This window comes from Atractosteus spatula (genome assembly GCF_055471065.1).
Source record: "Atractosteus spatula isolate fAtrSpa1 chromosome 10 unlocalized genomic scaffold, fAtrSpa1.hap1 SUPER_10_unloc_7, whole genome shotgun sequence".
Taxonomy (NCBI): domain Eukaryota; kingdom Metazoa; phylum Chordata; class Actinopteri; order Semionotiformes; family Lepisosteidae; genus Atractosteus; species Atractosteus spatula.
This window is the reverse complement of record NW_028296627.1, coordinates 675,481-697,551: the sequence shown is the minus strand read 5'-3', so window position 1 is coordinate 697,551 and position 22,071 is coordinate 675,481. Positions and strand designations below refer to the sequence as shown.

General features: G+C 44.6%; 1 non-coding gene across 1 annotated transcript; it reads left to right on the top strand.

Moving 5' to 3' along the window:
* Nucleotides 1-4,258: 4,258 nt before the first annotated feature.
* On the top strand, nt 4,259-4,331 carry trnaa-agc (transfer RNA alanine (anticodon AGC)). Its single transcript has one exon. It is a non-coding gene; the product is annotated as a tRNA-Ala (tRNA).
* The last annotated feature ends 17,740 nt before the right edge of the window (nt 4,332-22,071 follow it).

Here is a 22,071-nt window from a genome sequence, read left to right as displayed (position 1 = left end):
GCTGAGATGATTATTAAAGTTTGTCAAACTCTGCCATGCTTGAGGTCCCTTTGAATGCACTCCTGTTTGAAAGATGACAGTCTTGTCACATTTGGTAAGTTGTACAGAGATCCTTTATGTTTAGAATAGATCTACAACAGAATAAGTGCTTGTTATGACAAGTCTACTGTATGATTTTCAAATGGTGTAAAAATAAGAGCTAAATCAAACCTGTCAGTGCTGGGGCCCTGGGTTCAGTTCCTAAGATGCTCTCTGTGTGGCGTTTGTATGTTCTCTCTGTGTTGATGTGGGCTTCCACCCACATGCTGGTAGGTTAATTAGCCCTGCTGTTTGTGAGTGTGTGTCCGTCTGCCCTGTAATGGACTGGTGTGCCATCCAGGGTGTATCCTGCCCTACGCCTGTTACTTGCCAGGATAGGCTCCAGCTCCCCTGCGACCCTGTGTGGGATATTCTGGTTAGGAATACCAGAATATCCCAGCTCAGAAACAGTACTCTCTACTTTATCATATGTTTTGTTTTCCACGTAATTTTTCAAATACATTGCTTAGGATACATTCTATGTCTGTTTATAAAACATTCAAAATATCTAAATAAAGTGAGTGTTTTTAGTTATTTTAATCAGGCATAGGAAATCATAAAATAGAGCTTTTTCTCATTTTTGATAAGCTTCATGCCAGAATTGTTATCCTATTAATTTAGGACTGTGTTGTAATAAAACAGTAGTTCTATTTCTAACAAAAGTGCATTTTATTTTTCAATGCAATTGAAGTTTTTTTATTAGAAATATATATAAACTTAGTAGTATTAGTATTCTCAAAAAATAATATTGTTTAAACCTATCTATCAGGAAAACATTATCTTGGTTGATACTACTGTTTTGAAACGTTCCTGGAAATGACATTCAAATGAATTAAAATGCTTGATTAGCTGTCCTTACCTACAGCTGCGATACCACAACTGTATTCAACCTATGGACAGAGTGGTGGCTCTGTGGCTAAGGAACTTTGCCTGTGGCTGGAAGGTTGCTGGTCCAAATCCCGTGGCTGGCAGAGGAATCCTACTCTGTTGGGCCCCTGAGCAAGGCCCTTGACCCCAACTGCTCCAGAGGCGCTGTACAATGGCTGATCCTGGGCTCTGACCCCAAGATTCTCTCTGTCTGTCTGTCTCATGGAAGGCAAGCTGTGGTATGCGAAAAGACAAGTTCCTAATGCAAGAAATTGTATATGGCTAATAAAGTGATCTTATGTTATCTTATTCCATGTAATAAATAAATATAAATATTTTTTTTAGCAAAGGCAACTCAAAATGGCCATTTCCTTGGACTTCATAAATTCATTATAGATCACAGCATCAACACCACAGAAAGAGGTTGGCAGGAATTGTTCCACTGTCTGGGGCGCCTGAGTAACCTGGTGAAGGTGGACATCTCCAGACCCGTGTCTCATCTGCTGAAACCTTCTTCCTGCCTGGTCGTCGCCTGTGTAAGGGCCATCGCGTGGCTCCCTAGAATCCAGTATGTTCTTCCGCCGGGCTGGCTGCTGGACGAAATGGACTGGAAGCTGTTCGAAGACACGAAGAAGAGGCATCCTCAGTCATGACACATTTCTTTGACCTACATGATCCACGTGCAGCCAAAGATTGTAGAAAGCATTTGAACTTTAGTTGGCAACACGTACCACAACAACAGAAATCAATCCCCATTCGACCATCGCTTTCGGACGCTGTTGGCACCCGGTGAAGTACAGGTGTACTTGAAATGAAATGAGATGTGTACTTGTACTAATTAACTGCTGTCTCTGTGTTTTTCTATTATTGGAAAATAAGACTGCAAAACCTGAGACCTCTAAATATATGAATATTAATTATATTTACATTTCCCTGTGCAAGGTCTGAAACAACCCCTTAAGCCTTGCAATCTTACACTGTTCTTGGATCCTATGTGGAAATAGAAAGGGCAGAAGGGTCATGATCTGTTTTGTAACCAAATGTATTCTGTAAAAGGATGTGATGAACTGTCTCTGGTCATTCGTCCTGCTTTCCTAATATGGACTAGCTGTAGATTGCTGTAATAGCTCTCACTATGTTGTTGTTACCGAGGGAGCTTGGTAAAGTCCCTGATTATCTCCAGGTGGCAGAAGAAATAAAGTTGCAGACTATTGTTCGCTGTAATCTGGTATCCCATTACACCAGTTAACTGAGGCTCACGCAAGCACATCACCAGTTGGGTCATCTGTCATTCCAGCATCCCAATGACTGGAGTTACTTGTAGGAATAGGTACTGGCCAGAAGGAGCCCCAATTGGAAATGGCTTCACCCAGAGGTTGAATGAATATTCAAGTGCTTGTGAAGGCCAGGGTCTTTATTAACAGCGGTTCATCTCTGATATCCACAAAATGTGTCCTCTTAGACATTTCCGAAGGTGTGTGTCCAATGTTGTACACTGGGCCAAGGAAATGTCGGGGAATGACGATGCCTAAATAAAGGAATTTCTTTTATTTTGTAACCGACTGCACCGCCTAGCACTTTGAAAGGGTGCCAGGACTCTACACTTGAAAGGAAAGTGGGGATATTGGGGATTTAGGGGTACAGAGAATTAAGTTGTGGTGGCAAATGTAAGCGTACGTTCAAGAAAAGAACCTTCTATGTCTTTTTAAAAGTGATTATTCATGAAAGTTCTTAGGAACACTGCCCCTTCTCTGTCCTGTGGCTGTGGTCCAGTAATATACAGCCAGAGTGCTGATAGTCTTGCAGACGGAAGAGGAGGCTCATCCTGTTGATATCAAGGCGGTGTAGGACTGCACACGTCATAGTGACTGTGCAGCTCCTACTGGACTGGTCCGCAGAGCAAGTGAGAGGCGAGCAACACGCTGTTCTGAATTTCCTAAGACTCATTCCCAAGGTCAGAGAAGCAACACTGAACTAAAATGACCTGAAAAGGTCTGTTACAGAAGTCTCTGAAGTTTATCTTTTTAGAGCTGCAAATACAATTAATTTGCAAATATAATTTCTGTTTTACTTATAAGTCAAAAATGCTACACAGGAGAGACCTCTGTAACTACAGTGAACTAAAATGACCTGAAACAATCTGCTCCTCTGACTTTGTGAGTGACTGAGAGAAGTGAGACTGTTCAGAACTGTCTTAAATAATGACTTTTAAAAAGAGGACATGTCCTTACACTGGCCTACAAACGTTATGCTCGGAATCCCCAAATCCTATCCCTTTTCACTCTCAAAAGTGTAGAGTACCATCCTAATGAAAATCTAAACAAATCTATTAAATTAACAGTCAGAGGGGCCAGATCACATTTAAGACATACACTGAATTTAAATATGTATTTAATTTTTGTTCTTGTTGCTCCCCAGGAATTCTGAAAATTCACTATTGCATATTAAGGCTCTACATCTATTAGCTGAAATATCGAATCTTATAGACATTAAAATACATTGTTAAATTGCACTGATTAATAAACAAGAATTAATTAAACTTCACTGTGTATATTTCTGGTGTGTCTTTAAAGCAATTTTAGGGAAATATTACAATAAAATTCAAGCGACTGATGCAAGTTCATTTCTGACTGAGGATATTATTTCCACTATATTCAGGAACGTTCTAATATCATCTGGTGTTCTGCTTAGTCACCCACTGCACCAACGACTACAGGGCAGCAGCTGTTACTGTGGATTCCTTACAAATGAGGGACCTCTCGCATCCTCATAACCTCATCATCAGAAAGTTGTGAGTTTCGGGGCAGGGCCACTTCCTCTCTTGCTCTTTTCAGACACTTGCGGCAACTGTTCGCTCATAACCACGTCTGGAATGCGTGACCTTTACACGGGGGAGAAGCAACGCCAAATCCCTTTTCTAAACAACATTCACATTCAGAAATAAGTCAAGAAATTTGCGCTGCTATCAGCCTGCCCATGTTGCCAAAGAAAGATTCACTCGGCGTCAACATGGCAGAACAGCGATCACTTGAAAACAATGTTCCACACTCCGTAAGCAAGAACTTCAGTGTTTGCAGTCATCCGATATGGCGATAGTCAAAGGAACGCAAAACACGAAGCGTCAAAAGACAAGATAAGTTGATGGAAAGAGCATTGAATTGATGAGCACAAAAGTTCAGCACGTACAATAGGCAACGAAGGTCCCAGCGTCGTCATCGCACTTGAAAGGACTGCCTTGCAGACCAAGGGCAGTGGGCGGTGCCCTGTAGAGGGGCAGAGGCGGTAAGACATGATGCAGAGAAGCCTGAAGCAAGGGGGATTAGCTCAAATGGTAGAGCGCTCGCTTAGCATGCGAGAGGTAGTGGGATCGATGCCCGCATCCTCCAGGTCTGAGTTTGGAGCACCGGGAGCCAGGCGCTCTCCTTTAGCCTCTGCGACTTCTGACAGGTGCTCCTCCGTTGCGGAGAGAACGTCCTTCAGTTGTCAAGCATTGAAGGGCCACGCCTCCTTCCCAACCTCAGTCTGCACTGAGTGCGTCTCCGGCATTTTCTCGTCCGATTTGTCAGCTTAGCAAGTGAAAAGTATATCGGAGTAAAAACAGTGCTGATAATACTCTCACAAATTGTTAGAAGACGTGCTTTTGATCATCAATTGCTTAACAATCACATTCGTTCGACTTGAGCCATCAAGCTCGTAGTTTCCCTTCAAATCTTGAAAGCTGCCAGTGAGCACATCATAGTCTGCAGGATGCCCCGTAACTTGAGTACTTCAACAGAAAGAAGAGCAGACAGCTCCACAAATATGCGAGGCACAGAGAGCGCAAGGCGTGGAAAGAGCGTTAAATTGATGAGCACAAAATTTCAGTTCGTACAATAGGTAACGAAGACTAAGACTTGCAGACTAAGGGCAGTGGGAGGTTGCTGTTTTGAGACGGAGGCATTGGGACGGTGGGCCGAGATCTATTCTTCTTAAGGAATTCTTCATCGTGAAAGATCAGTCCACAGGTTATCTAAAGAACTTACAAATTTTTTGGACTCAGGGAATCACGAGCTACCGGAAGGGAGTGAAGTGCTGAAACACATGACATGCCCTCTTGATCTCACATGCACAATTCTGCTGCAACATGCACAGCTACCGTCCACACCAGGCAGTGGGGCTTCAGCAGAATTTGCTACGCCACCTGCAAATACATATCCAGCTGCACACATATACATGGCTTCCTGTCCTTTTCAGGATCTCAAAAAAAAGCATAGCGTGGTTTTCCTGCCACCTGATTGACCGCATCTCCCTCAGAATGTGCCCCGCTGCATTCATTGCTGAAGCAGGACGGAGGCTAACGGACATGCCAGAACAGTGAGGTTCAGCGATCTCTCCAAAATATTGTGGTTGTAGTGGAAGAAATATGGTTTAAATTGTACCTTGGTATTTCAAACTCTCTCTAGAATGTTATCCATTTCTATTTTATTTTGACAGGAACTGTTAAAAGGCTAATGACACTAGATGAAAAGAGAAGAAAGAAAACACAACGTTTCGGCCGTGGAGCCTTCTTCAGGTGTGAGGGCTCCACGGCTGAAATGTTGTGTTTTCTTTCTTTTCTTTTAAGCATGGAATAGACCTATTACTTGTTCCTTTGCAGCCTACACATGCTGACACAGCTCCCCACCTGAACTGCTAATGATACTAGATGCCTGGTAGTTTGTGGTACTTGGTTATTGTCTTATGTTTGCTCAAACTGCATATGTGTGATTGCATATTTTTGTGTATTTTCATATGTCAATATTTAATTCACTCACATTCCTGTATGCTTGGAAGGAAGGCAGATTGGATTTGGCACAGGACGCCTGCTCATATATGTTGATCTTTGTTGGGCTGGAAAAACTGATAAAAAGTGTATGAAAAAAGCTCTCCCCAACATTTCCCTTCTCTTGGCCATGGTTACACTGCCCTTTCTTTCCGTCTTTTGTCCTTCTACAAAGACTCCAGGGCTCTTTATCCACCATAATATCATAAGCCAAAAATAACCATCTAATGTGTAAACAGCATTTGTAATGTTGGTAGCTGGAAGAGGTTAAGTATGTTTGCAAGACCTAGTTGATTACACCACAGACTTACCTTGTTGTTGTCAGTTTTTTTTTCTCTTTTAAAGGCTGTGCTGGACTGTACCACTATCATAGAAGATTTTTTCAGGACACATCGCAGTTCCATAGTAGAATTTATCAATAGTAGAATTCCATAGGACATTATTTATCAACATCTAACATTACCCAGTGTGAGACTCTGCCAGTAAACCTCAGAGCATTGAGTTCTCCACTGGTGAAGATGGCTTTCTGAAGTCATGAAATCCACTGCTGGGATGCCTGAGAGACAGTGATTGAATCCTGGCTGGAAATAGGCTCTCTGTTAGTGTTGATCTGTGAGAATTATGTGGTAAAAAGGGAACACTCCTTTACTTTAGTCACTTTGAAAGTTCAAATGTACAGATCTTCAGAAACCCCAGTCTGAAGGATGAAGCAGGTTCTGCTCAAGAAGTTGCCTACGTTTTGCTCCATTCACTCCAAGCAGATAGTCCAACATTTGCCTTCTCTTGGCCATGATTACACTGCCCTTTCTTTCATCTTTGTACTTCTACAAAGATTCTAGGACTCTTAATCCACCATAATATCAGAAGCCAAAATTAACCTTCTAACATGTACAAATCATTTGCAATGAAAGGAGGTGGAAGGGTTTAAGAATGTTTGTAAGACCTGGTTGATTACCACACATAGACATACTTTGTTGTCAGTTTTTTTTCTCTTTGAAAGGCTATAGGAGGGGCGTGATGGACTGTACCACTATCATAGAAGATGTTTTTCTTCTAAGGACACTTCTGTAGAGGCAAGGCTTATTTAAAATACAGGAATTAAGTTTGCTGCTCCCTTGCCAGTCCCTCTCTCCCTCATCTCAGTGCAGCTGGATACAGAGAGGCCATTCCATCTGGTTCACATTTAAGGTGTTTTTCTAGCTGATAGAGTTTCCTGATAAGGAACAGCTCCCAAGGCTGAGATTCACCAGCCACCCTAATAAATGGTCATCTCTGGCGCCTTACTGTCTGGGAGATTCCATGGGAGAGTCTCATCCCAAGGTTTACAACCCTAAGGTCAGAGGTCATTGTTACTCATCCTCCACCTCAATCAGCCAATCAGGAACTGGTAGGGCAGGGTAACTCCACATGGGTCTCGAATGCCTGCGGAACTTTTAGCCACTGAACTACCGTAGTTCCTCCAGATAAAACAGGCAGCACAATGCCCAGAAGGTGCCCCTCCAGGACATTCTCAGACTCAGCTCGGACAATCACGTGACGGCCAGTGTGTCCGAGTGCCAGGACTTAACTTTGTTCTAAGAGTCGAGAACAGAGGTTGCCCATGCATAACAAAAAGATCTGCCCCAGGTTAGCCTAGCTGACAGCCTCGTGAACCACCGGTACTCCACCGCCAAAGCTCGCCTGATCAACGAGTGAACTACGGTCGGAACTGTCGACAGCTGAATCTCAGGATTCAGGACTAGCGCTACATCGGGAACGAACTGGTCTTCTTCCCATCTAAAGAGTGTGACTGGCTTGGACCCGCAGTCACTTTCCATGTGCACAAGCTCTGCTAGTTTCAGCCAACACTAACTCGCCGGTCTTCAAAGAGCATCAGCAGCGCATCGCAGCAGGAATCTTTCCCTCCTCTCCTTCTCGCCAGCCGCACCGGCCACTGCCTGGCACCGAGCCAGAGAGCGCCGATTGCACACAGCAACAGCCTGCCACTGCTTCTTTGTGTCCGCGGGAGATCTGAATCCACACAGATCGGATGAGTATTCAACATTCTGCATTACAGCTCGAGAATTCAATTGTTACCTCAACCACAATTGATATCAATCTAATACCTATGAGTGATGTACTTGCTTTTGAGTATCTAGTGTAGAAGTTGTAATCCCAGTTCATTTACGAAACAGTCTAAATGAATGGTATACTGAATGTATGTCCCTCTTGGTTTGGAACTCTTCATGATTTAATATATAACTTTTGTATTCTGCTAACCCACACTCTTAAGATCTGTTATGTTTATATGCACATTTTATGTATTAATAAGTGTATTAGTATCTGTGTGTGTGCGTTAATGAGTTAACCCGCGAGGTCGGTTTTCTAATAGCCATCAAAGAATCATTTTGTGACTTACTGCTACAATTAATAATTGTCCCAGTAAATCCACAAAACCCCTACACATTCATGGAAACCAATATTTACCTGCTAATCCAGAATGCAGCAGAGAACAGTTGGAGAGAAGGTTAGTATTGGTCGATACTGCATCACAGAGGTCAGTCTCTTCCCCCTCATTATGCAGGCTGACTTGTTCACGATGAACTGTGCTCCAGTGACAGTCAGCTGCAATCACTGACTCAGACACAGTGTTGATATACTGATGGCACTTTGGCTGATTTGGTTAACATGCTTCCTCTTAAACAGGAGATTCTGCGTTCAAATCCCAGCGGTGCCTTTCTTCCTGTCTTGTCTTACAAAATGTATCACTATGGATGATTATGTGCAGCTTCATTTTGTTTAATGCAAGTTTTCATTTTCTTTCTGGAACAACTTGCTTTTCATGAAATTCATACAGCCTGTGAAAGCTGAAATACAAATCTTGCATTGTATATCGCAGGCTGGTAAGAAAGAGGCATTATTTTCTTTTTTTTAATCAGAAGCTTGCAAATGGAGAAAAGGGACACACGTGAATCTCTGTTAATTGAAAGGTTAGTGGTTTGAGCCCACCCAGAAATGCACTTCTCATTATTGCAATGTAAACCTCATCTCTACTTATTCGGATTTCTTAGCAAAACCTTAACCCACTTGATATTTGCAGGAAATGTGAATGTTTTTGTTTAACAATTAAGTACGTAAGTCAATATCACTGGGAATGGCCAATAATGACCAACATTCAAGGACATCATATTTATCCATGGACTTTGATCTTCGAACGGCTGGCAGAAAAATTAATTTATGCTCTCGTTGCATCCTTATTTAGAATATTTAAAATTATGACACAGATTTGTTGGAGAACTTGACAAGCAAAAAAGACAGTTGGACAGCATGATTATGTTAGGACTGTACATTTGTATTTTAATACTTTTGTATATTTATCTTAATTTTAATATACATGTAACCATAAATGCTGTTCTATGTAAATACATTTTGTTGTATTTTATCATATTTTAGCTGAGGGCACAAGGGGGTCTATTATACCTTGCAAAACTTCCAAGACAACTATAACAGAGGCTCATATTTTAATAAAATTTGCTTTACAGGGGCTGGGGCGACTCTCCTGACCCCCTCAGCTTTCCAAGATACCTGCGTCACCCCACTCAACCTGGAAATCTCCCAGATCCAAGGGGAGAGAGACAGGAGCTGGGCTGGGACACCAGCCTGCTGTTATTTCAAGTGGGTGGCTGAAAAACACACCGCTTACAGATCACCACTAGGGGGCATCATAGAGTGGGTGGTGAGACTCTTGGTCATCGATGGCAACAGTGGGGTTACTCCCCCTCTCTCTAATGGCTCTATTAACAGTGGGGTGTCTCTCTCTCTCTCTATTGGCTCTATTAACAGTGGGGTGACCCCCCTCCCCCTCTCTTTTGGCTTTAGAGATACCACAGTTCCACCCCTAGGTTGCATCTCCTGTCTGGCGCTGTGGAGGTATGATGATGATGATTCACTGTCTTTGTTCTCTCTCTCTGGTACAGGAGTTGGTACTGAGTTAGTGAAGTTTCACAGAGGATATGATAAGAAATTTTACCAAATCCCAAAATTAAAACAGTGAAGACAACAGGCAACACAATGGGAGCTCTGATAATGGAGGTTTGGTTTGACGGCAGCAGACATGGTCAGGACATCTTGCCTGATTCTCTCTCCCCATTTTCCTAGGATTTTCCCTTCCAGGGCACAGTAATCATGAAGAAGGATGACTAGGAGGAGGCAAAGGAGACACTGAAGTCCTACTTCGAAAACACTAAGGTCAGGGGTGACTTCTCTGAGGTGGACAAGTGCTTCCGCCAGTCTGCAGCAGAGCTCGACCTCATCCTGCAGAACTACCTGGGAGTCCCTGTAGCTGAGGTCTGTGAATAGCAGGTTAATTTTTTATCTTTGTAGTAGTCTTAGGACAGTCTGACTTGTTGTAGGACTCAGCAGGAACAGAAAGGTCTTCTGTGTGTCTTCAGTCTCCACAGCCAAGGAGACGCACGATCCAGATGGGCGAGGCTGTTAAAGAAAACAAGATGTTCATCCCTCCCTCTCCTGGACCTCGGTGCCCCTGGGCCCTCCCTCCTCAATCATCTGAGCTCAGAGAAACCCCTGGTGACTGTGCCATGCCGCCCCCATCAACCTCTGGAGGAGCCCCCTCCTTTGAGGAACTTCAGAGTTCCTGAGACTCAGAGACAGGTGAGAAGTGAACAGAACCTCTGTCCTTGTGTGGAGTCACCTGTACAGGCTCTTATTGGACACACTGTATAAACTCATCTGGACAGACTCTTACGAGATACACTGTATAGTCTCACCTGGGCAGACTCTTATTGGACACACTGTATAGAAGGAGATGGAACAGATGAAGCAGGAGGTGGAGAAGAGGAGATGGGAAGTGGAGAAAAAGAAGAGAGAAATGTAAGCTCAGAAGAAGAGAGTGAAGGAGGAGAAGAGCAGCCTCTAGGTATGTCCAGACTGTAGGTTTAGCAGGAGCAGCAGTAGAAACAGCTGTGATATTATTCAGAGCACTAGTAGTGTCATCAGTACTATAAACATAAGGGGGGAATTTACTGTTGTAAGCAGCAGCAGGAGTGATATCATTAGTAGAAGAAGCAGAATTAATTATTATTATTATTTTAAATTGCAGAAACTGCTCAAGGTATTGTTTGGAGCCTGACTTCTCACCAGACTAGAATGAAGAGAAGAAGGGATCTGAAAAAAATACTGAAATAAAGTTGAGAATCAAGAGGAAAGGAGTCACTACACCAGGAAGAGAGAATCCATAAACCAGAGTGTAGATAAGAAATAAAGGAAGAAGGGAGATCAATGCCTTGTGTTGTGGATTATTCTATATTAAATCTCTGTCAGGGTGATGAGGCAGTGCAGTGGTTAGCATTGCTGGGTTCAGTTCCTGGCGTTCAATCTGCTCCCTGGGTATGTGCATGTACCCTTGTTCGCTTGGGTTTAGTTAATCAGCTTCTGGGAAAACCAGCCCTGGTGTGAGTGTGTGTCTGTAGTGTCCCATTCAGGGCGTATCCTGTCTTGTGCCCATTTAATGCTGGGATAGGCTCTGCCTACCCCGCTACTCTGAATTGATTGAAGCAGTTACAAAAATGGAGATAGTATTTAATGCAGGGTCCCTGTTAATACTACAGTTGTACAGTTGTTCTCTCAAGAATATAAATACTCTACAACAAATACATGAGCTCTATCAATAATACAGATAAGATAATATATCAATAATATCAATCTTCTGTAAGATCAAAATAGACTAGATGAGAAATTGAAATTTAGATTTTTTCCTGAGTGTACGTGGTTTACTTGTTTATATTGTGTAAACATTTCTATGAAGAAAGAAGCTGGTCCCACCCTAAACATGACAATAATGATTCAAAATCCAAACCCAAAAGTCTATTAAGTACCGAACTCGTAAAAACACAGAATACTCTCATATCAAGCTTCACTTACATTTTTTATTATTTCTTTTATAACTACAAAGCAGATGGAGCCACCCCTTAATTGATTCAAACACCAGATTTGTTAAAATACCACATACCTATTTATATTTATTTCTAACAGCACCGGAGAAGCTGAGTTAATAATGTCAAAAACAGTTATTTAACAAACCAGATTTTGTTCCTATTTTTGTTCCTATTTTAAAAAGGACAAAGAAACACAAGGAGCCCACAGTTTCTGGTACTTCTAGTTTGAAAAACCGGATTGATTAACCAGCACACAAATGGATAAACTCCCCACTTAATTGACAGCAGGGAGGGCAGTGATTCGGTGAAAACTACCAAGAATGAGAGCGGAGACTGTGATTGGACAATTCTTTGTAAATAATTGGGAGCCATACAGGCTTTGATTGGCTAAGGCTACCAAAAACGAACTGAGACCCAGGGCTGCAAGTTTATAATGTGGGAAGATTTTCATCAGGTGTATCTGTGTTCAAGTCCTGGTGTGACTATTGTCATGCCCTCTGCAGCCAGAGGGCGCTCCTACTCTGTCCTGTCCCTAGTTTCCTTCCTGTCGTCCTTCCGGTCCCTCTCTTTCCCTTGGGCTATATATTTCCGGGTCTTGCACTCTGCCCTGGCTCAGCATTGACGTTCGGATGTCCTGAGACCCGCCTAGCACCAGGTGGCCCTTGTCCACTACCTGAGGGCATAGGTTTCTATACGGCACTCCTGAACTCTTTGCACTAACGAGCCCGGGTCTTTTTCCCGTTCCGCCGCTACGCATATGGGTCTTTTTCCGCTCTCCTGCTCTCCACGGTTAGTCCCTTTGGACGTCTGTGACAAATATGTTGAATGCAGGTGTGGCCTTCTGTTTAGACTCTGCAGCGCTCTGGTTGTCAGCTAGCTCTCAAGGAAGCACGGCATAGAGACAGGAACTACAATTTGCCTGCATTATGCACAGAATGACTACGTTGGTCTAGCAGTTAGGATTCCTGGTTTTCACCCAGGTGGCCCGGGTTCGGCTCCCAGTATAAGAACGCCTCTCTGTTGCCTTTTGGTTTCCAAATGAGCAGCTCAGTTTAGAAAAGAGCAGTGTAGAGCACCGTGAGGTCTGCAAAAACGTGTAATAATAGCGATCGCTTGTTTCAGCCAGCTTTCGTACTGAAGCCCTTAAATTTTGCCAGGTGGGAAGGGGTAACTTGTATACAGTATTGAACTTCAAGAAATTTACTCGTCTCAGTAATATTTTTCCACATTGTGAAGAGGAGATTTTCTCCATTTCTCCACTTCTGTAGCCTGACTTTCTTTATTGCTAGAGAGCTGTAGAATCTGGAGTCACTTATCCAGCTCTGGGAACAGTGTCTAGATGACAGGTTTCTGACAGAGGCCAGCAGGTTTTGTGCCAAAATATCTTGATATTTGGAGCTAGTCATTATCCTATCTATTTTGACTAGAGCCCCTGTCCCAGCTGAAGAAAAGCATCCCCAAAGCATGATGCTTCTACCACCAAGTGGTGTGTGATGATGGGCTGTGTTGCACCAAACATATCTTTTAAACTTAAGGCCAAAAGGCTCACCCTTTGTCTTATAAGACCATAAGACATTTTTTAGGGTGACTGAATGCATTTTATTGCAAAATTTAGATTTATTTTTTTGTGAAAAATGGCTTCTGTCTTGCCTCCTACCCCGTAGCCCAGACGTGCAGAATACGGGAGATTGTTGTCACATGCAAGGAGTGACCAATACCCACCAAAAATTGCTGCAGCTCTGTAGGCCTCTGTAGCTTTCTGTAGGCCTCTTGGTAGCTTCCCTCATAAGTTTTCTCCTTGTCCCGTCATTAACTTTGGAGGGTAGTCCTGATCTTGTCAATGTCCCTGTGGTGCCACATTTGATGATAATCTTCACAGGGCTCCATGGTACATCCAATGCCTTTGATATTCTTTTATACCCCTCTCCTGATCAGTACCTTTCAACAATTAGATCCCTTATATTTTTAATCATCTCCTTGAGGACCATGGCTATTCCAGTAGACTTCAACCACTAAAGTTTCAAGGAAGTCCTACAAGAACACCTGATTTTTATTTGGGGTTAATCAGAATCACTTTCATTAATGGCAGGTGTATGCTACTTAACTTTAGACATGATTTTGAATGTGATTGGTTAACTCTGAACACAGCTACAGCCCCCATAATAAAAGGGTGTGCACACTTATGCAACCAGAGTGTTGTAGGTGTCACGCCCTCTGCAGCCAGAGGGTGCTCCTTCTCTGTCCTGTCTCTCATTTCCGGTTATTTGCTGTCCTTCCGGTATTTCTCTCTCTCTGGGGCTATATATTTTCGGGTCTTGCACTCTGCCCTAGCTCAGCATTGACGTTCAGATGTCCTGAGACCCGCCTAGCACCAGGTCGCCCCACGTCCGCTACCTGAGGGCATAGGTTTCTATACGGCACTCCTGAACTCTTTGCACGAATGAGCCCGGGCTAACTCCCCGTTCCGCCGCTACGCATATGGGTCTTTTTCCGCTCTCCTGCACTCCACGGTTAGTCCTTTTGGACGTCCGTGATGGTAGGTTTTTAAATTTCAATTATTTTTTATAATAATTATCTGTTTTCTCTTGAATTTTGTTGGTTGCAAGGTCACATTAAAGATGGAAAAATGTCTGACATGATTTATCTTGATTTCTGGTAACAGTACAGAACAAGCAGTGAGCAGCTCGCATAGCTTTCAACTCAGTGCGGAGTCCAGAGGGAGGCTTTGCTCGCTGAATGATGTCTCAAGAAACCCCGGTTGAGATTCAACAGGTGTCTAATAATCACGTTCAAAAGGGTGCTGAAAAGTTTCTTTTTTAACATAACCTTACATTTTCCCATATAGTACAATGTATTTTCTGTACCCTCAAATCCCCAATGTTACTACTTTCTCCTGAGAAACACAAGTATGGAGTGGAATCACAATAAATTATACAACAAATCTATTCAAACGCCCAGATATGAAAGAACACATTTAAGACTTTCACCCCCTTTAAATATGTATTTCCTTAATTTCAGTTCTCTTCCCTCCCCAGAATACGGGAAAATTCACTATCGCATATTAAAGGCTGTACAGTACGTACTCAATTGTTTAACAAAAACAATCACATTTCTTGCAAATATCAAGTGGGTTAAGATTTTGCTAAGAAATCCAATTAAGTAGAGATGAGATTGAGATTAAGTGGAGATTCTTTATACCACCCCCTTAATACTTTTCTCTGAGATGCCTTATGTAGCAGAGAGGTAATTAAAGAGATTAAGGATGTGCAACATTTCTGCTTTTACATGAAATATATTCAGCTACAGTAGACTTATTTAAAATCCAAGATTTACAAGAATCTATTACAGACAGAGATTAAGTGTTTCTAACTTGATTTTCCAAAGTTATTGACTGAGAGGATTTATAATTACTGTTCGAAATGTTTGAGCATTTGTTATTTACTTAGAGGTTGAGTGTTATAATGTGTAAATGAAGGTAAAATAAATTCTGATATAACATGCCTTAGTTCCATGCCTACAAATTGTGATATTTGAAAAAAATTGGGAAGGACTTCTACAGTTAATATATAGAAAAGAGTAACATAAAGTATAAATGCAATATCAAGAAAAAAATATCTGATGCTTTTTAAATGTTCCAATATCTAATAATTGAACTGGTTCCTCAATGTCAATTTGGGGTACCACAGGGATCAGTGCTGGGGCCAATATTGTTCTCTCTGTACATGCTGCTGCTAGGTAAGATAATACGAAAACATAATATTAACTTTCATTCATATGCTGATGACACTCAAATAAACATTTTGTTTACACCTAACAACAACTCGTCTATTATCACTTTATTTAATAGATACTTTATTGATCCCGTGAGGGATCAATAAAGTATCTAATTGCATTAATGAAGTAAAGACTTGGATGTGTGAAAACATTTTGTTCCTCAACTCTGATAAAACAGGTTCTGTTGTTTGGTGGCAACAATACTGATAGGACTACTATAACTTCAGCACTTTACTCAGAGCATTCAAAAATTTGCCTCAAAGACTCAGCACATAACCATATTAGACGCAAGGCTCTCGTTTGACTCTCATGTTAAAAGAGTATCAAAACATACTTCCTACAGTTGAGAAAAATTGCAAAACTAAGGCAGTTTCTCTCCACTCAAGACACAGAGAAATTAATGCATGCTCTTGCATACAGCAGGTTAGACTACTGCAATGCCCCACTATCAGGTAGCAAAGACCTTTAGAGACCACCGTGTATAAGCCCCACATAAGTGATGTGAACAAACAGCGTTTTACAAAGGAGCTGCTTTGGAGTCGACAAAGCTCATCTTGGTCTCTCTGCACAGCCAAATTTCAAGTGATCAGCTCCGTGTACAGAAGGAAAGTGCATTTGGTACGAGATGCCATGAAACACCAGAAATACATTGAGAAAAGATGGCCTGTCGCTAGGGACCTTTATGCAGTTGAGAAGCATGCGAAAAAAGGTGGTTTGTTTCCGCTTGGGAAACCTTTCGTTTAGGCGAAACCACTACAGAATGGAAAGCTGCAGGCACTACTGCTGCTGCTGCTGGTGACTCTTGTTGTGAATGCAAGGAGCTGCATCTCCAACATCCCTAACTTCCACTCGATAATCTACTGGACACACCTGCCCCTCACAGAGTCAGTGGAAAGACCCCCGAGTGGGAGTAACGGAAGGCAAAAGAGATAGGGGTCTTTCTCTTCTTCTCACAAGCTGTGGGACACAACAGACATACAGAAGGTGCTGCAGCACCATTTTCATAAAATGCAATTATGTTGGATGAAATTGTCGAGCTGCTTCAACCTCTGGGGCAGGAAAGGCAGCCTCAGACATACCCACAGCCATGCCGGCTCGAAGTGGGGAAAGATTTTTCCCCAAACCACCTCCAAGACCGGTGCCCTGAACTGCTTTGCCACAACCAGCCTGTGGAACACGATGGTGGTGCACCCCAGGAGGCTCACCCCATGGTCCCCCCACTTCACTGTCATCTCCCTGAGCCATGCACCGGTCACAGCTTCTCCAGCCAGCTGTCCAGGAGGCTGAGTTTGAGTTGCTCAAAGTCCTGGCGGATCTAACTGCCAGACAGCTAATCGTCAACCTCCCGCACAGTGTCGACAATAGCTTGAGCAGGTAGAAAGCCATCCTTTATTTCGTAAAGAAGATCCCTGAACTAAGACAATTCAGCCTCATACAAACATCTACTCCATCGAGACCTGAGCCGGGTGGTTGAGGAACAGAGGCTGCTCAAGCAGTATTTGTCCCACAATAGACACTTTTTTGGGAAAAAAAAAATTGAATTGATGTATCATGTGAACCCTTGCTCTTAAGATGGAAAGAGATTGCATTTGGTATTGTATGCAATTATATGCTAATTATTATATTTACTTTGCCCTCTTGTTAAGATGTGTTACATCAGGAAAATAAAGTATATGCTCAGTAGAGGGGTTGTCATATTTTGTCTGTTAATCAAACATAATCAACAATTATGGACAACCATTTTTTGCCAAGGTTGTGAATTATAATGCCTTCAAAGTCGCATTTAAACTTTCTGTAAAATTAAAAAAAACACAGAAATACAAGCGGGCACTGATTTGTGTCCAGAATACTCCAACGTAACAAATCCTGCTCCAGAAATGGTCTCTTCTCCCCTTTTGAGCCACTGCCCACCAAAAGGTCTCTGCGTGTCTCTGTTAGGGAGATGTCAAGATGCTGAGCCTGTGCTGTGCTTCAGTGGCGGGTGTAGAGGACACGCTGTTGTACATGGAATGCAAATTGAGCTCCTTGGACATATAAACTGACAGATGGTTTAAACTTCTCTCAATATACAGGAGATCCTGTGTCCGAAATCCTGAGGTGCCTTTCTTCCTGTCTTGTCATACAGAATGTATCATTAAGGACAATCACATATGGCTTGATTTTGTTACTGGAAGTATTTATTTCCTTTCTTGGAACAACGTGTTTTTCGAGAAATTCATACAATTTGCGAAATATGAAATACAAATCTTGCTTATGGTGCAGAATAAATACTGCCAGCTGGGAAGAATATGACAGCATTTTTTTTTCTTTAACCAAAAACCTGCAAAGGGAGACGTTTTCGTTGTGGAAGGGCAAAACAATAAATCTGTTCCGTTTCACAAAATTCACACTTACGAACGGCGCAAGTCGCAGGTGATTCACTCCTCTTGACTACCCTACTCTGTCAGTGCAGTGTTAATATGCTGCAATTTCCAGTTTGTCCTTGTCTGCATAAAGTGTTAATGTACTGTAGTGTCTAGTCAGTGTGTCTGTATCAAGCCCTCTCTCTCTCAGTGCAGTGTTCATGTACTGTAGTGTCCAGACAGTGTGTCTGTATTAACCCCCCCCCTCTCTCTCAGTGCAGTGTTCATGTACTGTAGTGTCCAGTCAGTGTGTCTGTATTAACCCCCCCCCTCTCTCAGTGCAGTGTTAATGTACTGTAGTGTCCAGTCAGTGTGTCTGTATTAACCCCTCTCTCTCAGTGCAGTGTTAATGTACTGGAGTGTGCAGTCAGTGTGTCGTACTAACCCTCCTCTCTCAGTGTAGTGTTAATGTACTGGAGTGTCCAGTCAGTCAGTGTGTCTGTATTTACCCCTCTCTCTCAGTGCAGTGTTAATATACTGGAGTGTCCAGTCAGTGTGTCTGTATTAACCCCTCTCTCTCAGTGCAGTGTTAATGTACTGTAGTGTCCAGTCAGTGTGTCTGTATTAACCCCCCCCCTCTCAGTGCATTGTAAATGTACTGGAGTGTCCAGTCAGTGTGTCTGTATTAACCCCTTTCTCTGATTGCAGTGTAGTGTTAATGTACTGTAGCGTCCAGTCAGTGTGTCTGTATGAACCGCTGGAGAGGTGCGTTCTTGCGGTCGGGGAGGTTGTGGGCTGCAGGAACATCAAGTCCGCTTCCCGCATGAGTGGAGGGATAGTTATTTTCCTGCAATCTATTGATCTGGCAAATGCCCTGGTGGTAAAGGGGTCGTCCTGGACGGCACCTTCACCCCGGTGCTGCCGCTCGCGGCCCCAGCTTGGAGGATCACCCTCTCCAATGTGCCTCCGTTCATGAGGAACGAGCTGCTGTAGAGGGAGCTGTCCCGTTACGGACAGGTGGTCTCTCCGATCAGGAGGGTCCCTCTGGGCTGCAGGGCATCTTAAAAAACCCCATGGAAGAGATCAATGTGGATCTTAAATTTCGGATTGACACCTGTGATTATGTTGCATTCGTGACTTTGGAATCGACGAAGTGCTTCAGGTGCGGGAGCGAGGGGCATGTGGTGAAGAATTGCCCGGAGGTGGAGGACGAGATGGGCAGGGAGCCTCAGCCCCAGGGTGCACAGGAGGCCAGGAGACAGCGTCAGGCAGCGGGGAGTGGAGCAGTGCAGGGAGGCAGCAGGGAGGCAGAGCCCACGGCCGGGGTGCAGGAGAGGAGATCGCTGGAGGGGGCAGGTGAGCCCGAGCTGGTGGTGTCCCATGCAGGAGAACAGATAGCGAAGAGTGGCCCACCTCAGCCCTTAGATAGGAGCTCCCCACACCGGGGAGCAAGATACGAGTGCTGGCGGAGCAGGGGAGCTGCAGAGCCCAGCTGCTCAGGAGAGTCAGGGAGAGAGCAGGCAGTGACACCGACGGAGGAAAACTCGTCACAAGTGCCAGCGAAAACTGTAGACACAGTGTGGGGAGGAAATGAATTAACATCCGGAAAAATAGACGATGGTTTTAAGACACAGTGGAGAAAGCGCACGAGAAATCTGTGCAGAGTGCGGTGCAGAAAAAGCACAGCACAGAGAGCTCGGTGGAGGGCGGCTCTGTCGCCGGCCCGGGGGCCGCGAGTGACTCCGACACTGGGAGAGTAAGGACGCGCTGGAGTGTCCACGCCGCCGCCGCCCGGAGCTCCTCGGAGTCCGGGAGCGACGATGACGAGGGCGGCTTCACAGACTCCTCTCTCGCCTCGGGCTCCTCGGCCCGGCAGAGCTGCAGAGTAGGCTACAGTTTCCAGAGCATCAGGGAGTTCTTAGAGAAGATTCAAGGTAAGAGGGGAACTGTGGTCGAGGACTTTTTTCCCGACACTGAGCTCTTTGTCCTCTCCGCGACGCACCATCTGAAAAGGCTCAGGTGCGAATGACTTCAGCGATCAAGAGAGACGGTGCCTGAAGAGCTTATTGGGTAAGATCAGGGCAGGACCGCGGAATGCACCTCAGCACGAATGAGTCCCGTCTCTTACATCACATCACTATCCATCTGTGTGCTATGTGTCTGTTCGTGTTTTATGTTGTTTCTTTTTTTCTTTTCCGCAAACATGTGCGGCATTAGAATAGGGAGTTTGAACACCAATGGGTGCCGGAGGGCTTTGAAGCGAGCTGCGGTGTTGGAGGTCATCAAAGAAAACAGCCTGCAGGTGACGTTCCTGCAGGAGACCCACACCGACAGCTCCAACATCATTGCCTGGCAGCGGGAGTGGCAGGGGGACATTGTGTACAATCATGGGTCCCCTGTGAGCGCGGGGGTCACGGTGCTGTTCTCTGTGGGGTTGAAGCCCCTCTCTATCGCCGTCCATGAGGTTGTGAAAGGTCGCCTGTTACTCATGCGAGTAGTTTACAGGAAGAAAACCTTTGTTTTTATTAACATTTACGCATCCACAGACGGCGGAGAGAGGGTCACCTTCTTCAGGGAGCTTGAAAATGCGCTGGTGACCTGCCAGCCTGAAGAGCTGGTCTTCCTGGGGGATGATTTTAACTGCACAGAGAGCAGCACACTGGACAGGAATTATGCAGGAATCACGGAGAGCCACATGGCCTGTCGGCCAGGGAGCTGCGCAGGATCCTTGTCAAATCTGACCTCACTGACATCTGGAGGAGATGTCATGGGGACACGAGGCAGTACACCTGGGCCCAGGTCTGAGGGAACACCCTCTCTCTGGCCAGGCTGGACCGCATCTACTGCCGTAACATCATTACAGCATCGTCAAGCAGTACTCCCATCTGTCCAGTGGGCCTGTCGGACCACTGTCTCACCATCTGCACAGTCGTCGTCCCATCAGTGAGGTCCCGCAGTGCCTACTGGCACTTTAATACCCAACTGCTTGACGATGCTCACTTCTGTGACTGCCTTGTGTTCTTCTGGTAGCAGTGGAGGAGTCAGAAAGCCCACTTTGTCTCCCTGAGGCAGTAGTGGGATACTGGGAAGGTGCAGATTCGCCAGTTCCGCCAGCAGTACACTGGAATTGTCACGAGAGGTATCCGTGAGTCCATGAAGGCTCTGGAGAGAGACATTCTGGAGCTCCACCAGGCTCTGGAGTGTTGTGCAGACAGGAGGCTAATTGATAACCTCCACACTCAAAAAGAATCACTCATTGGCCTTCTGGACACAAAAGTACAGGGAGCTCTAATAAAATCTAGGGTTCAGAGTGCATCACAGGTAGACGCCCCGACTCGCTACTTCTTTGGCCTAGAGAAGAAACCGGGCGAGGCTGCACGAGGCTGGGCAGATCCAGGAGAGGACCGTGCAGTTCTACAAGACGCTCTTCTCCAGCGAGGCAAGTGAGGACTCGGTCTGCACACGCAGGTTCCTTGAAGACCTTCCACAGGTCCCCGAAGAGGAGGGGGCATGGCCGGAGAGGCCTCTATCCCTGGAGGAGCTCTCCACTGCACTCAGTGTCTTGAGTAATGGTATGACCCCTGGCCTTGATGGCTTGCCGGCCAAATTCTACTGTGCCTTCTGGGCCGTGCTGGGACCTGACCTGCTGGATGTGTTCTCGGAAAGTCTGGAGCACGGGGACCTGCCACTGAGCTGCAGGAGAGCTGTTGTCACCCTGCTGCCTAAGAAAGGGGACCTGTGTGACATTAAGAACTGGAGACCTGTTGCCCTGCTGTGTGTGGATGATAAAATCCTGTCCAAAGCTCTGGCCAACAGGCTGAGGGTGGTGCTGGGATCAGTGGTGCAGTCCGAACAATCGTACTGTGTACCCAGAAGGACAATCTTTGATAATATATTTCTGATTCGAGATGTTGTGGCCACCTCCAGACTATTGGGTTTAGATACTGGTCTCATTTCGTTAGACCAGGAAAAGGCCTTTGATAGGGTTGAACATCAGTATTTGTGGAGAACCATGAGGTTTTTCGGATTCAGCTCTGTCTTTGTTGCCATGATTCAGGTGCTGTACAGTGACATCTTCAGTGTGCTAAAGGTCAACGGAGGGCTGATTGCTCCGTTTCCAGTGCGGAGGGGAGTCAGGCAGGGCAGTTCACTCTCAGGAATGCTCTACTCCCTTGCCATTGAACCTCTGCTACATCAGCTGCGCCGGGTCATCAAGGGGCTGTCCATCCCGGGCTGCCTCGATTCTACTGTCAAGATGTTGGCATACGCTGATGAC